This window comes from Excalfactoria chinensis, chromosome 6 (genome assembly GCF_039878825.1).
Source record: "Excalfactoria chinensis isolate bCotChi1 chromosome 6, bCotChi1.hap2, whole genome shotgun sequence".
Lineage (NCBI taxonomy): Eukaryota > Metazoa > Chordata > Aves > Galliformes > Phasianidae > Excalfactoria > Excalfactoria chinensis.
In genome coordinates this window covers 34,638,269-34,654,228 of record NC_092830.1, presented here as the reverse complement: position 1 = coordinate 34,654,228, position 15,960 = coordinate 34,638,269, and positions in this window count along the sequence as shown.

The window sequence follows — 15,960 nt, the reverse complement described above, 5'->3', positions numbered from 1 at the left end:
CTGAAACTCAGGGCTGCTCATATAGATAATGTGCTTGTAAATCAGCCTCTGGTTTTGTTGTCTGAGGTTTTAATTAGTGTTAGAAATTTTCTTCAGGGCTTTTATTACCATGAAGAAGCGTAGACAACTAAAGTGCATTTAACTGCTCAGTGCTAGGAATTGGGTGCTTTCGGCTCTGTGCTTGTTCTACACGTTGCTCAGTTGTACCACAGCTCTGCCAAATGCTGGTCCTAACAAAGTTTAACTTGAAGGATGCCAAACTGAAAATCATTTACAAATTAGTGTGATACATAGAACGTGAAATGTGCAAAGAAAACGTGTAGGACATTCCATAACATATTAGTTTGCTTTTTCCATCGTAACTTCATAGGAAGTGAAGAAGTGAGAAAAGCAAGCTCTATATACTTGTGCTCTTTGCCAAACAATACACACATTTCTCTTGGCATGAAATCATGTAATACATACACTGGCAGGGAAAATATGTAATTCTTTGTTTATGGACAAGCATAAGCTGAGATATAAAAACACCACGTGCAACAGTAAAGGCAACATAGTGAGCAGTGGGGAGACTGGGCAACATAATGCAGGTTTCCTTTTTGTTTGGTTCCTTTGTGCTGCGCTCCTATGAACCATGCTTATGGCGTTGTCCTTTCCAACTGCAAAAACATGAATTAGCTATCAAACAGTATTTCTTTCAAACGACCCAAATTACTTCCTTAAAAGGCTCCAAATACCTGCTGGTTATGACCTGGGAAAGAATTGCACATCTTAAGCCTGTCAGAAGTTTTGATGACGAAGCAGGTTTTATTTTGTTGGTCTTTCAACAGCAGCTGTTGGTAATTACTTAATCTGAAGAACCTTTCTTAGTTGGATTTTATTTCCCCCCCTTTTTAATGCCTGTTCTTGTTCCATCTTTCTGGCAGCAGATGGAGCCAGAAGTTCAGCTTTCCACGAAGAGCTTGCTGCTTTTGGAGCTCTTGAACTCCTCAGGTTTTGCTTTTGCCTTTACAAATACAAAAGCGTGACCCAGGCTTGTCTCATCTCTAGGTGCTGTGTCAAAGTGCAGCTTGTGCTGTGCATTCGGGGCTGATCTCTGGTAAAGGGAACTGCACAGACTGGCTCCTCTATCTCTAGCATGATCAGTACTTGGCAGTTCTTAGCTGTTGGTGTTAGATTGATAGTGATGTAGGAACATCTGAGAGGATGAGGGGAGAAAAAAGAGGCTTTCTTTCCCAAAGAACTGAAGTAACACAAGTCAGAAGGTGGGGGTTTGTGGCAGAACCTGAAATATGTCTTTAAATTAGGAAGCTGTCTTCTGTGGGCATCCCAATGCTGCTTTAGACCTGAGTGAGAGATGTGACAAGTTGGGGTTCCTGAGTTTGTGGAGCTGTTTTTCCCCTTTGGAAACAGACAAGAAAAATGTAGTGCCAGCAATATCAATCAATAAACAGACCTAGAGCTAAACCTCATCACATCACTGCACCAGCCACTGCTTGGTTGGGGGCTTGGCGTCTGCTCCTGGGATATTGCTTTGTCTGCGAGGAGTTGGAGGGGTTCTCTGGTCCCACTCAGACACTGCGCAGCCAGAGTGCTCACAGGGTCAAGGCAGCCCTGCTTACAGCACTGCTTTGTTTTTCTTTCAAATGTGAGTTCAGATGCTTTTATTTTCATATTTGGGGCAGTCTGTGTTCATTCCGCAGCCTTGCGTGCTAACATGGCACAGATAAGAGGTGACCATAACAATTCCTGCCCTGTTGTTTCCCTCCTCAGTGCTGTCTGTCTGTCTGCATGGGCTTGTTTGCAGAAATCTGAGCAGGGACTGCACTGTCTGGAAAATCCCCGAGCTGTTATCGGCTCTAGTCCAAATAAATAAGAGTAGAAAGCAACTCCTACTCATTCCTGTATGAAATCCTATTAATTTTCCATGATTTAGGCTATGTATAAAGACCTGCAGGAGTATTGACCCTTTGCACAATGTGCAAACCAAACAAAGGCCTGGACCTTGGATGAACTCCCAGTCTTTCCCTGGGGTCTGACACATGGAGACCTAATCCTTAGCGTAATACGCTCATTCAGAATAGATGTGAAGTGAGAACAGGGAAAAGCTGTCTGCATTGCACAACTCCACTTGAAATAACAGAAGGAACAGTGTGTAAGGGTGTAATTCACACTGAGCACCTGACTGAGCTGTTGTTGGCTGTCCAACTCTCTGGCTTGTTCTGCAGCGGTGAGGTTGGGAGGTGAACCCCTGGCTTCCCCTGCCTGGGAGAGATGAGCAATGGCAAAGACTGAACATCTCCTTTCTTCTCAGCAGGTACCACGGCTGCCCTGCTGTAGATAAGTACTGATGGAGCATGGCTCAGCAGGGGAATCAAAACCCAAGTGGACTGTCTGGGTAGGACTGGCAGTGACATACATTTTCCCTCTGGTGCTGCTCAGTTGGTGGTGGTGCAATCAAAGCCTCATCAACATGAGTTGTGGCACTTGGTGTTAAAGGAACTATTGGTTTCACCAAGAAGCTGCAGAGCATTCCTCAACATTCAGAAAGAGATTTAAATGCTTAGAGAGAGACAAGGTATGGGAAAGCTTCTGTTCCTGTTGCTATCAAATGCTCCTCCTTTTAAATGGCTGTAACACCAGTAGGGTGATCCTCGCAGAGATCCAAACTGCTCCATCATCACATGTGGGTGCAGGAGGAATGCATTCCTATGAGGTGCTGTGTGGTTCTCATTCTGGAAGCTGGGTAAAACCTCACTGGAAGGGATGGGAGTGAGATGCATCTTTGAGCCCCAAGGAGATGATGTGAGTGAGATGGGAACATTGCTTTATGATCAGCCACCCAACTACAGTATCACTTTTCTCTTCAGAAACACCCCCAGAAGACTGAAATTTAGCTGCTCTCTTTGATGGTCAGCTCTTCTTAGGGCACCCAAAGCAATTAATGCTCATTAGCTGGTGAGCTCTAAGCCACCAGCAAGTGCCTGACAGCCCTGCTTCTGGCACCAGGAATGGGATTTCTTTGGCATCTAAGCACTGCACTTGTGAGTAATCATTTTGTGGATGGCCCTGATGGTAGAAAGCAGAATGTTATGAGTTGAAAAAGACAAAGAAAACCACCGATGAAAGCTGGCTGTGCATGCACATGGACCAGAGCTGTGTCATGGGGATGGTTTGTGTTGTCTAGACTGCAATAAGTGCAAGGCAGCTGGAGCATGAGCCCAGAGCAGTGGCCTTGCTGATACTCGCCTCCCTCTCTTGCTCCTTCACTACAAGGTTAAGGGCAGCGGGAGGAATGCATGAGAAAGGGAGCAATGTCTGCATGCCGTGCAGGCTCTGAGCAAATGAGCTCCCGCTTTGGTTCCCAGTGCTGAAGTTAACCTCAGAGCACAGCAATGAAAACAAGATGTAGGCCATCTCAGGCAGGCATTCCTGGGCAGCTGCTGCCTTTGTGACTGATCATAACAGTGTCGTTATAGGTGTCGGGTAGGTGTGGGCTGCCTTCTCCAAGCAGAGCTCTTGCTACAGAAGGATCTAATGCAAAACCATCACTTTGCAGGGCTGTGACAAGCAGGGATTTTCAGAGGTGAACTGGGATCTGCAATGGGGCTCTCTCAGCTCTGGGGTCCAGCCCTGACGCAGCTGTGAGCTACAGGGATGTCCAGCTCCTGGGAGAGCTTCATCCTGGACGGATGCCTTTGTCCCAGTGACTTCTTTTGTTCTGAGAGCAGAGGAACCCAGCCAGGCTTCTTCAGCCTTTGCATGTTCCTGCCCATCCTCAGTACTCATCCTCAGCCATCCTCAGTTTGCTTGGGTACCATGTGGGGAACACAGGAGCATGGGATGCTCTGAGGCCCTGCAATGCCCCCACAGCTGCTCTGAGACAGATGGGAATGCTTTCTTTCCCCCCCCCCCCCCCCCCCCATGCAGAATGTCACCAGTTTGCAATTCACATGACAGGAATCAGAGCAGGAATGTTTTGGTTTAATCTAGTCCCTCTGCCCGCACTATTCTTCTGCAGGCCAGTGGGTGGTCACATGCTAAGCCAATATCAAGTAAATTAAAACCAAAAAGAAGGGCTGAGACCCACAGTGGTGTCTGGGACCTGCATCCCCATGCTGTGCAGCTTTCCTTTCCTGGTGAAGTCTGGGCCAAACATGCCCATGTGGCAGTGCCAACTATTCACCTATTACCAATAGTTCCCACTAAATCGTGTCCCTCAACGCAACATCCAGTCGTTCCTTACTACCTCCATTCCTTGCTCTTATCACACAGGCCTTGGACAAGGTGCTAATTACCGAACTCCAGGCAGACAATTAGCATTAAGAAAGCGGCGCTCCACCACTGGCCGGTAGTTTTGTACCCACCAGCTGTGTTCTGTGTTACTGCTGTCAGGCAATGATGTACACAGCTGTTAGTGAAGGCATATCCCAGAACATGGGAGCATTTCTCTCTACTGCAAACCAGCGGAGGGGTTTGTGAGAGGGAACGTCCTTCTGCATCTTAACTGTAGGCTAAATCTGAGTACACAATGCAGCTACTCCAAGCTGCATGATCAGAGCCCAGCTCAGATTCTTCAAGTGCAAGCACACCTTCCTTTGGTGTGATCTCCTAAAATGCATATTTGGGTAGTTGTATTTCTTGGACACAGCAGTTTGCCTGGACCTAAGTGGGGTCCAAAATAAAACACCTTATGTCCTTATTGATCTTATTGGATTCTCAAGCTGATGGACCCTAATTCCTGCTTACTTTTGGAGCCTGCTCTTTGGTTCCAACCTCCTGACATATGGTTTGCTGCCTCTGTGCCAGTTGCTCAGTTTTCAGTCACTCCTGTGCACTTCCACATACACACAGAGAGGAAACCCCAATGGGAGGGTAATTGCCAAGGGCAGATAAGATTCACAGAGGATTACCAAGCCTGGCACAGAGAACACAGGTGTCTGCTGCTTGATGCAGCATATATCTTCCAGCAGAGCCCTTGCAGTGCTCTCAGTGTGACCAGGATGTCAATGTCCAAGCCTGGTGGCATCTAGTCTTCCCTGCCCTGTGCAGGTGGAGTGGGCTGCAGGAGCCCTGTCAGGTCCCTGCTGCCTTCCTGCAGGTGCTGGAGCTCTTGCATCTACCCAGCTTTATCACAGTAAGGATTTTTTCCTTCTGATGGAGCTATTCTGGCTGATTATATCAGCTGACAACTTTCTTAAGGTGGATTTGGCAGTTTTTCAGATGAGGCCACTTCCAAAGTGCTGTGGGATAAGTCAATCTACGGGCAGCTTGCAACCAGGTCACTACAGCTGCAGCAGCGTGTGCTCAGATTTGGATGTGACCAGTATTTTCTGCCACAAACTGCATGAGTAAGTGACTGACACAGCCTCGCTGCTGGACAAAACAAACACTGAGGGTGAGCAAGCAGTGGGCAGGGATTGTTTTGATCCCAGTGAGATGCAGGACAACCCCTGGTGCTGATCTCTAATGGCTGTGATATACGTTCTGCTCTCGTGATTGTCATGATTTTCTTTAAGCCTCACTCCAATTCATTGTAACCTCACCACCTTTAGTTTCTGAAAGGTCTAATTACACCCATAAATACTTCAGCAGAAGAATTATAATCAAGCACCGTCCATTTAGCATCCACGTATCTTAAAAGTCACTCTGCAACAATGACTCATCTCATTCCACATGCCAAAACCCATGCCTTGCATTTTTAATATCTGAAGTATTGATGTACTCAGAAAAGCTTGGCCTCAGCACTAAGAAGTGTCATCAGATAACAGTTGTGTTTAAGCGCCGTGCTGGGGGCACACACTCATCAGCACACACCGACTCATCCACCAGCTCAGTGGTTTCCAGCTCTCTGTCTCGGTCACACTCTCTGCTTCCATTTCTGCATCTGAACTAAGAAACGCCCACCTCACCACCCCTTTTTTAACTGATCTCATTTACTATTTCTTATGCTGGACACCCCAGGTGTCCTTGCATGACATCTGGTTGTGGTGCCTGCCAGTGGCTGGCTGGCAGGGGATTGCTCTAAAGAGGACTTCAAAGGCAATTCTTCCTGGGAAATCCCTCAGCCCTGAGTTAACCTGCACAGTGCTACCTTCCCACCTTTGGGTCCAGCCTCGCTGTGTTCTCTTAGCAGGCAATGGGGACATGTTCCTGTGTTTCTGTTCCAGCTGCACACTTCGTATCCAAATATGTGGAAGGAGTGGTTGAAGGACTATTCCAGGCTTGTTCATTAGCTTAGGAAGTTAATCTGTTTGATGCTGCTCAGCGACATTTCATTAAGCATTCAACTCCTGGACCAGCTCTTGCCTAGACAAAGGAAATAAGAAGCAGTGCATTAGGCTGAGTCTTATCCTACTGTGTGATGCTCTCCCTAACACAAAGCCCTTTTAAATCAAATTCATTTCAAATATGATTAAAATTATTGGCCTTACATAAAGCTCACCCCAGCACAAGGCTGAGGGCTTCGAAATGAAGCCTTTCCTTTGCTGTAGCTAAGACATGGCCTTCAATGCAGATGGATGGCTATGAGCCTAAGGCTGTTTCTTTCTGAACTGGATGCCAAGGAGGGGTTGTGGGTTCTTGGGGCTGCACAGAAAGTTCTGCTTTATTGCTCAGATTCATCCAGCCCCAGCTGGCTTGCATCACCTCCAGTGGTTTACAAGGAGTGCTTAGTTCCACTATTTGTAAACCATCTTTATTTCCCAAGGAAATCCTCCCTCAACATGACCTTTCTCCATATATACACAGATTACTCAGGCTCACGATGAGTTGCAACTCTGCATGGTCTGTTAGGGTTTCCTCAGTCTCCCAGAAGTCCCACTGGTTTCCTTTGCTAGGGGAAGCTATGGATACAAATAGATCATTTTTGAGCACTGATTGAGAAGTCTGTTAACAAATGACCGAAGTGGGGGGGGGGGGGGCAAACCCCACAGCTACCTGACACTGAATGCTATTCTTTCTGGTTATCATGACATATTTTTTCTCTGTGTATTTCTTTTCCCTCAGTGCTTTGCAGTTTGTCATTCCCTGCTGTGAGACATGCTTAATGTAGCGGACTTAGTTGGATTAGGTTGATGGATGGACTTGGTGATCTTAAGGGTCTTTTCCAACCTAAATATTTCTGTGATTCCTGCCATTGCCTTGGCCAAAGTCTGGCTCCAGGCTCTTCCTTGGGCTGCCCTTCCCATTCCTAGCTCACCACTCAATTAGCACGTATAACTCAATGACTGGTACTCATGAATAACATTTCTGATGAAGGCCTGGCCTTGCAGGTCTCAGCTCAGCCAACCTCATGCAGCTGCTTTCTCACGAGGGGCAAAGGAGCGGATGCTATTACTTACAGGCAAATAAAAACAGCACAATGTGGTCGTGTCAACCCCTACACAAAGACAGGAAACAAATTATAGCAACAGCGGAGCAATCTCAGGATAATATGACTAGCTGCCAATTAATTGCAATTTCAAGTCAGTTGGCTTTCCTTTGCAAATGCCAAAGAAAGCAAGAGATGCTCTGGAAAGCAAATGATACCTTATCAGTTATGGAAGCAGAATGAGCAAAGCTTTCTGGGGTTCAAAGCTGTGTGAAGGAATGGATACTGAGACTCCAAATAGGTCCTAAGTACCCAAGTACTGCACCCCATGTGTTGGTGCTTGTGTGCAGCATACAGAACCTGCTCTTTGGCTGTGCTGTTTCTCCTGGCTGAGGAAGAGGAGAGGCTTGTCCCTACAGATCCATCATCTGCTTCCTGAATTGCTCTGCAAGAAACCAGCATTCCTTCCGAGCTCAAAGCAATGATTCACAGTCAGCATCCAGTCTAGCAGCAGCTGCCATGCATGTAACTGAGGATCTCTTACTATCCAGGTGCATGTTCTCCCTCTTGTCTTAAGGAGACCTCAATTGAACTGACTCCTCACCTGATGCTGCAGCAGTGCCTAATGTGGGAGTGTCTGGGCACACCCAATTGCAACTGCCCCCGTTTAAAACAGCTGGCTTGCAGGGCATCTAAGAATTAGTTTTCACTTTGCATTAGGTGTCTTCAGCCTGCTGAAGCAGAACCTTAACTCATTGCATTCAATGGCTTTTGGATGGTCCTCTTTTGCTTTCTGCAGAAAATTAAAAAGAGGGACAAAATGTTGTTTGAAGGTCCCTGATTTTGTTTTTGCACCTACAATCTGACAGGCAGTGGTGGGAGAGGGAGGGGATGCTCTGCTCCTGGAGTCGTTGGGTTGGCCATAGGGTGACCAGCACACCAACTTTGGTGGGGAAGCTGCCCTGTTGCCGTCCCCTCTGGGTGCCCCTACCCTGGCAAAGCTGGTTCCAGTGGCTCCCAGGAACACCCACCAACAAATTCTGGGCTCTGTGGTGGCACTGTGAGCTGAGGGCTGATGATGTCATGGCCACTCTCACTTCCAGGGCTGGGTCCACATAGACCACACTGCTCTGCTCCATTTCTGCCTTGGGTTGCAAAGTATCACCCCCACCCAAGGCAGGTGGGTAGCAGACCCTGTAGGAGGAAGGGCAGGCCTCCAGGCTGCTCCTTAACAGAGGCAATCACATTTTCACTCTTGGATGACAGTGTTTCACTGTGCAGCTCCAGTGCTATCATTACATTTTGCTGAGTGCTCTCTTTATGCTACTCTCCCGAGTTACTGCCCAAACAGCCCTCGGCCATATACATCATCTCCCCATCTTATTACATGGTTATCATCTTGTTGGATATAAATATGCTATTCCAGAGCTTGCTACCGTTCCACCGAGAAATGAATGCATTTACAAAGTAAAATACTTTGCAGACTGGTATGGCTGGCAGTACTTTTCCACACTCCTATAATTAGACGGGTCCTAACCAAACTACGTGTAGGAGTCTGGCTAGGAATGCAAATAATAGATTTAGTCTCTAGATACCCTTCTGCCAACTGGACACGGAGTATTTTTGCTGCTTAGAGTGATTAGTGGTTCTTGGTGCATACCCAGAGCTCTTCCAAGCCAGCTCACCTCCTGCTCAGTGTTTGCTCGCTGCATTGCCTTTATTAATTGTCTGACCTCGGAGTAAGTTTCTGGAGAAACAGCAGAAGTCTGAGTATAATCAGCCTGAAGCTGCCTAGTGGGGCATCTCACTGCTAATATTTGATTATCCGGGCAATAATGTGCCCTGAATCTCTCAGCAGAAGGATGCTGCTGCTCCTTTATTTCTGCCTCTTTTGTGGCTGATGGAAATGTCCAAATCGAAGGCAGAAAAGCATCTTTCATAGTCTAGACTCAGGTAACTGCAGGGAAACTGTATTCCTCAAAGCAGCCTGGCCAAAAGCTTTCCAGAAGAGTGCAAACATTCTGATTTTCCTGTGCAAGCGAGGCCAGCCCTTGCAGTTGTTCCATGGGGTATACCCGGCAGACCAACATCACTCTGACCTTGGCAGCTCTCCCCAGCTCTTATTTTCCATGTTGAAGATTCTTTGAAATGCCAGTTGTGTCCCGGACACCTTAACTGCTCTTGCCTTTCATACATTTCTCTTGGATGCATGGCCTTGGGCCAGCAGACTGTACTGCAGGGGAAGGAGGAGGCTGGAGGTGGTGGTATCAGTGGTGCTATGAGTGTTTGGTCCTGAGAGGCTGATGGCTCAGAGTGCTGGACTGGTGATATATCTGATAAAAAACCCCATCTGCTCCTTTTTTATTACTGGCCACAAGAAGCGGTTGGATTATTGCACATTACAGCCTCCCAGTAGCTGGAGGTTTTACAGCCTGAGTTTTACTCTTGGTAGTTCAGCTTATGGTAGAGAACTGGATGTCAGCAGCAGCCTTGGTTTTATGGTTGCAGGCAGTGAAGTCACACTGAGCACCTGATAGCAGGCAGGAGATTGCAGTTACAGACAGCGATGTTATCAGGGGCAGAAAAGTTGGCCAACTCACTGGAGAAACATATTTGACCTTCAAAGGACTGTGTGTTAGTACTGGAAACCACAAACTTTACTGCTTTGATTTGGAAATGACTGCATTGAATGTCCAGTTCATCCAGTCCTACGGGCTTACATTTTATCGCATGCTGGTGATAAAAGACTGTCAGCGTTATGCTTCTGTTAAATGCTTACAGGAATTTCTTGATGCAGTGCTTTGCAGTTCTCCATGCCCTCTTCCAAACCCTGTCCTGAAAAGGGGGAACATTAGCCATCTCACAAATAGGTAACGAGGGAAGGGAGATGCTGACTTGCCTAACAAGACATGAAGTCTGCTCTGGAGTGAGGAGCCTTGGCTTTGGTTTCTAGCCCTGGGCCTCCGCATAGTGTTTCCTTGTTCCCCTGGTGCCTGAAAGAGGCTGTATGTCTTAGTACATGGAAAAAAAGAAAGAAGGAACACTTTGGCCTGTCAAGTGCTATTTGCTGTGGCCCAGCACTGGGTCGTGAATCTCCTCGTTCAGAGGCTGTCTGTGCTGAGTGTCTGTCTGTTGTCTAACGCAGTGGGTAATTAGACCCAGTTGGGATATTTTGGATGTGAAAATTATGCAGATCTATTTGCTTCTACTAATCAAAACGGTTTAAAAAATAGGCAAAGACCTCCTGCTGTCTAAAGCAGTTTTTCATTTGAAGCTGAGGATTTTCAGGAAAAAAAAAAAGTCCAACAATTCACTCAATACAGCAGCCTCTTCTTTCAGGTTCCATAACCATCTCCTTTGGGAAAGCTATAAAAACATTTTCCAATCATTTTCATTGTAGTTTTTGTAGATAAAAGAGGGCTTTTTCCCAAGCAAGATGTGTCAGTTGTTCTTGATCTCCTCAAAACCCACTCACGCTGCTTAGGGCCGGCATGAAGTTGGGCTGGGAGCAGAGCGAGTCATGGAGCAGCTTGGGGGGAACAGTGAGACCTATGGTTGATGGGAACAGTTTTAGACCAATGACATGCTGCTTTTGAAATCCCAGACAAAAATAGCTATAAAAACAGTTGGGTTGGAAAAATGTTGACCATTTAGATATTGGAAGATAAAAGATTGAGGTTCACAGTGCAGAATATGTAATGGGATTCACCACAGATCCGCTGACCCAGCAGCTCAGTGTCATGTAGCTTCTTCTCCTTTTAATATACTTTTTTTGGCTCCAAACTAGTGGCAGCATCAACTCGTGCTTGCAGGTCTCCTACAATCTCTTAAGGTCTTGAAGAGTAAATCAATGACTACTTAATTCCTGGAGCTTTGTCCCTGTCAGAAGTAGCATCTCACAGTGGTGTAGCCTGTATTCCAGAGGAAAATAGAACTGTGATTTTCAGATAGCTGTTAATGTAACTCTGCCCAAGTGTTTCTGCTTTGCAGGGAGTCACATACAGATGAGACCTCTTAACCCACAGGAACTGAAGAGATGAGTAAATCCAGTCAATTCCCAGACATTCAACGTGGCATATTCCACACTGAACCCTTCTCATAACTTTATTTATAATTTCCCATCAGTGTTTTCTCCAGGGCCTTGTATTTCCCTTTTTGTCAGGACAGATAATGATTTCAGTCACTTCCAAACTTTTAGCATCAAAATGACACAGATGTAAATAGGGCTCATAAATCTCATGACCCTTCGTGTCCAAGGGCAAAAGGACTGTAGAGCTGTTCTTTAAAAACAGGATGGATACTAATGGTCTGCATAATTCTTGGAGTCCCTTGTGTCATTTACTCACTGTGGGATGTGTCTGTATTATGTGAAGAGAGAGAATGTGCATGTGCATGGGGCTGTAGAATCATGGAATCGTAGAATCATCTAGATGGAAGGGATCTTTAGATCACCAACTCCAACCATCAGCCTGACCTTCCAAGTCCCATCAATAAACACTTCATGCCAAGTCCACTCATCAGTCAAACACCCCCAGGGATGGGGACTCCATCACCCTCCAGGGCAGCTTGTTGCATTGCTTGAACTACCTCCAGGGAGGAGGAGAGCAAGGTTTGGTTTCCCTGCCAAGCTCAGCACATGGGTTTGGTTTACTTTAGCGGGCATACCCACATGGTAGGGGGTTGGAACCAGTTGGACTTTGAGGTCCCTTCCAACCCAATCTGTGATTACATTCTATGTTTCCCTTACAGCTCCTGTGGGAGCAAATGCAAAGTGTAGGCATGGCAGTGAGGGAGGGATACCTCCAAGACTGCAAAGCACATTGTACCAAAGCCCAGCCATGGTCGTTCCACCATGCCACAAATCTCCCTCTGTACTACCCACCAAGCTCAGGAGCTGCAAGTATCCCTCTGCCATGTGTTATTTGTTAGCAACATCTACTAAACTGCAGAATAATTAAAGGATACGTTACATGATATTTGTGCCCAGCGACTCAATAAAATCACTTTCACAGCTGTTTTTACATAACGCTCACTTTATTTACAAAGAAACTGTTACACTGAAACAGCTGTGAAACTGCTTTTCATGTCATCTGGCTTCACCTCTATTCATAACTAGGACGCTGATAAAAATCCATTCCCCTGCATTTTCCCTTGTGTTGAGTTAGTTATGGACGGTGACACATTAGCAACGCGCTCGCAGGGCTCCATGCGGGAGAAGGCACTTGCTGCCTGAACTTCTGCAGCTCTCTCCTTTGTACTTTTGTACAGGAAAATGACCAGCTTGTCAAGTTTGCACGGTGGTTTACTGGGTTTACTGGTTGGCAGAAATTCGCCCACAAGTTTCTGCTGGATGAATCTCACTAATGTTTGTTTTCTGGTTTTCTTTTTATATTATTTCTACTGGAACTTTTCAGGTTTTTTTCCCAAGAGCTGCTAGATGTTCCAGTATATTTAGAACACATATGGTATTCCTGATAGCTGCCTGAACTCACTGCTCACACCTCAGTAGGGTGGGTTGCCCTCTCCAATGGGGGTTCTCATGTGCCCACTTCACTTCCCCAATGATCCCCACTCAGGTTGCTGAGGTCTGAACACCAAACTTTTGCATACATGAGCTGGAGATGCTTTGGAGGCTGTTGTAGTTCCAGGAGTGCACAGGGCTAAGAGACAGCAGGGTTATGGATGGACCCTGGGCAGCCTGAGCTTGTGGGGAGCACACAGCCCACATTGCGGGGGGGTGAGACTGGATGAACTTTAAGGTCCCTTCTAACCTAAGCCATTCTTTGATTCCATGATCCTGTGACTTGATAGATCATTCTGCTGGTTGGACACTGTAACCTTGAAGGTCTTTTTTAACCTAGATGATTCTATGATTTCATTTAGTAGCTTTAATTCATGTTTGATATAAAATGCAGGCTATCATCAGTACCACTGTATGGTGACAATAATGAGAAGATGATAGTGGTAAGTATCCAAAAGGTTATTTACAGGAAAAACTCACCCATATGGAAGCCTTTGGTCTGCTGGGCAGGGAGCAGAAGATTATTTTCATTACCAACCTGGGGTTTTACCTGATTATCAGTATCTGTAATTTGGATCCTAAGAGAGGAGGCCCATATAGTTTGTAGCATTTTTAGGGCACTGGGTCTGCCATCTCGAGGTCTTTCATTTAGGTCCTGCAGGGTTTCATATAGTCTTTTTGTCCACCCCTACAGGGATGGGAGTCTGTCTTCAGGGCAGTCTTGAGAATACCATTATAATGTTCAATAAGGCCTGCCCCAGTTGGATTATTTCATTTCATTTAGTTAGTTTATTGGGATGTTCATAGGAAAACCTTGTTTAGTCTCCGTTTAAGGGATGGCCAACCTTCAGAAATACGCATCACTTCTTTGCATATGTACATAACGCTTTTACAAATACATGCAACAGTGCTCAGCAAGCAGAATCAATAATAATGACAGTAATAACAATGAGCCTATGCTGAGGATACGTAGGACTTCCAGTCTGACTGACTGTAAGGAGCAATAGGGCAGATCATTAATTGCTCCTGCTCACCATAATGCTAAGGGGATGTGGGGACTTATCCCTGCTGAGACTCACTGAGCATCATGGCCACATCCAGCTCTTCCCACTGACACATGGGGATGAATTTTAGAGTGCCGTACATACAGATGACAGTGATCCTGAGTGCTGAATTGCAGGGTGAAGGAATGCAGTGTTTAGGGAGCAGTGCTCCTCTACAAGTGGATCCAATGTATTTGTCTTCTTTTGTGCTACCCAATTTGTATTCTCCAGACTCAGCCATAGTTTAGGATTTAGAAAATAATCTGCATGTAATGGAGAGAATCAAACTTTCTTTTTCATCTCATTGTCTCCCTTGCTGTCAAAATCTTATTTTATGCCTTCCTCCTGCAATCCATCTTAACAGCCACAGTAGCACAGGTAATATATCTCTGTGCCTGAAGAACTGAGGGGAACTTCAATGCTCATATCTACGTCTTTGTGAGGGATCTAAGAGCAGAACAGGGAAATACCGTCCCCAAGCAGTACCTCACTTACTGTCACACATGGAAGCTAAGACTATAAACCAAAGCGAACGTTCACTGTTAACATCAAACAAACAAATGCCCCCAGCACATTGGTCAGCCCAGTTTGCCTCATCTGGTTTTATTATCCCTTTAGGTGAGCTTGTGCAAGATTCTCTTTATTCCAGTTAGGAAAGAGGAAAAATGAGTATTTGCTTGTGTGAGATTTGGTCTGGCAGCCTCTGGCTGTGATTCCTCCTGAGCTGTAATGGCACACACGTCTGTGCTGGAAGCAGTGGGTCTAGCTGATAAAACACAATTCAAACAGAACTGTATCTGAAAATCACTAAACTGAGCAACAGAAATAGCACGTCCTAAATACATTTTCCATTGTTTCCATACACAGTGATGTTTAATATCAGAAATTGAGTTTTTGCTATCACTATAATCTTGACTACCAATTCTCGGACTTCAGACACCTCAGCTCACAAAGGCCAACATAAATTCCAGCACTGAAGCAAGCCATGGTTCTGAGGAAGCTGAAGAGAAAAGATATGCATAAACAGCCTGATTTTGTCACAATTCACTGCACTTTTGTGAGAGCAGGAGAAGGGAAAGAGATGTCCGAAATGCTCTCGTGCGCTGAAATTACAGGCTGCTCCTTGTTAAGTAAGATGGCCCGGTGGTGGTGAACAAGCGCTGATTGTTGTTCCCCCTAACCATTATATTTTAGAAGACAGATATTGCAGATGAATAATGTATAAGCTTGAAATCACTTCTCAAGGTGCTTGAAGCTCTCAGCTGAGATGCAAAGCACAGCACGGCATATTGCTTAGATTGCCTTCAAAGTGTTCTGCTTTATTGTTCTGAAACTCTGCATAACCATTTCCCTTCCAACATCACTTCATTTCAGTCCATGCAGGGCCATTTTTCTGACTTTAAAATGATGATGAAATCTGGTTTTGTAGCTTGGCAAACTGGAAATGCTAAGCCATGGCCTGAAGAAGTGATGGAGCACCTGGTGGGAAGGCAGGGCCAACCCAGGGGAGCTCAGGTGCATACAATACAGCTGAGTGACCAGAAGGGCTGGAGCCAGGATCCACCTGCTCATTTAAGGATCCAGCCCTCATTTAAGTGTTGGCAGTGGAAGGAAGAATGTTTTGCTGGAGCTCCTTGTGTATCTGAGGCCTTCTGAAGGTAGGTAGCTTCTTTCCTTTGTTTCTGTGCTCATGGTTGTTGCATTTGAGCAAATTCTCACTTGTTGCAGCCTAGGACTTTGCTGCTCTGCTGTCATTGCTTTCTATCACATTATGCAGCTTTAGTAAAATCCCTTGATGGAAGTACCACCAGGGAAAAGCAAGCCATGGACTGCTATGTGTTGGTGAAAAGTTTGTTTTCCATATTTCCAAGAGATGTATTTCCTGTGCTGAACTTTTGGACTTGGCTCTGGAACATTTTATGGTGCTGGCTGATGGGATATAGGTTCAGCTCATTTCTTACATGTTCCCAGAATAAATGCCCAAGAAAACGGGACTTAGTAGATCAAGGGAAGATTAATGTAGTAGTAAATAGGCAGGAGCAGAGAAATGCCTTAGAGCTGTTGTTCTCTGATCTTGACTCTCTCAT